Genomic DNA, 1,492 nt, shown 5'->3' on the forward strand with positions numbered 1-1,492 from the left:
TTGGTAGGAATGTAAATCAGTGCAGCCATTATAGAAAACAGTATGGAGATTCCTCAAAAAATTAAAAATAGAGTTACCAACAATCCCACTCGTGGACATATATCTGGAAAAGAAGACTCTAGTTTGAAAAGATACCTGCACCCCAGTTTTCACAGCAGCACTGTGTACAATAGCCAAGACGTGGAAACAACCCAAATGCCCATTAACAGACGATTGGACTAAGAAGATATGGTATTCATGTATAATAGAATATTACCGAGTTATAAAAAGAATGAAATAACTGCCATTTTTAGCAACATGGATGGACCTAGAGAGTATTATATTAGTGAAGTAAGTCAGACAGAGGAAGACAAATATTATATATATTACTTATATGTGGAATCTAAAAAATAATACAAATGCATCTATATACAAAATAGAAATAGACTCAAAAACACAGAAAACAATATGGTTGCCAAAGGGGGAAGGGATGGGGAAGAGATAAATTAGGAGTATGAGATTAACAAATCTTCCCTGGGCTTCCCTGGTGGCTCAGTTGGTAAATAATCTGCCTGCAATGCGGGTGACCTGGGTTCGATCCCTGGGTTGGGAAGATCCCCTGGAGGAGGGCATGGCAACCCACTCCAGTATTCTTGCCTGGAGAATCCCCATGGACAGGTGGACTACAGTCCACGGGGTCACAAAGAATTGGACAAGACTGAACAACTAGACACATACATAAAATTCTTTGGTACTCTGCCTTCTTTACGTTCCAGCTCTCACAATGTAGGTGAGGGTGGTGCCAGAGGATGGATGACTGGATGGCATCACCGATGCAATGAACATGAACTTGGACGAACTCGGGGATGTAGTGAGGGACAGGGAGGCCTGGCGTGCTACAGTCCATGGGGTCACAAAGAGTTGGACATGACTGGTCAACTGAATAACAACAACAATACATAAAATAGAGAAGTAACAAGGACTTGCTATATAGCACAGGGAATTATATTCAATATATTCTAATAACCTATAGAAAGAAAGTGAAGTTGCTCAGTCGTGTCCGACTCTTTGCGACCCCATAGACTGTAGCCTACCAGGTTCCTCTGTCCATGGGATCTTCCAGGCAATAGTACTGGAGTGGATTGCCATTTCCTTCTCCAGGGGATCTTCCCAACCCAGGGCTCGAACCTGGGTCTTCTGCATTGTAGACAGATGCTTTACCATCTGAGCCACCAGGGAAGCCTCTAATAACCTATAATGGAAAATAATCGGAAAAAAAAAGCTGAATTACTTTGCTGTACACCAGAAACTAACATGTTGTAAATCAATTATACGTCAATTAAAAAACCCAAAGAAAACAAAAATAATATGTTTTCGTTCTTTCTTACACTGCTTCCTCTTTCTGATGTGTATATAGGATTATTTAGACTCTAATTTCACATACCTTGTTCTATAATCAACGTTTGAGGCTGCCCATTTTATTTAAATGTTGCTTCCCTGAACTTATTACAAT

The 1,492-nt window shown here is 40.3% G+C and overlaps 1 non-coding gene across 1 annotated transcript; it reads right to left on the reverse strand.

Moving 5' to 3' along the window:
• Positions 1-1,146: 1,146 nt before the first annotated feature.
• On the reverse strand, positions 1,147-1,218 carry TRNAC-ACA. The gene has a single exon. It is a non-coding gene; the product is annotated as a tRNA-Cys (tRNA).
• Positions 1,219-1,492: the final 274 nt, after the last annotated feature.

This window comes from Bison bison, unplaced genomic scaffold (genome assembly GCF_000754665.1).
Source record: "Bison bison bison isolate TAMUID 2011002044 unplaced genomic scaffold, Bison_UMD1.0 scf7180017864174, whole genome shotgun sequence".
NCBI classification, from domain to species: Eukaryota; Metazoa; Chordata; class Mammalia; order Artiodactyla; family Bovidae; genus Bison; species Bison bison.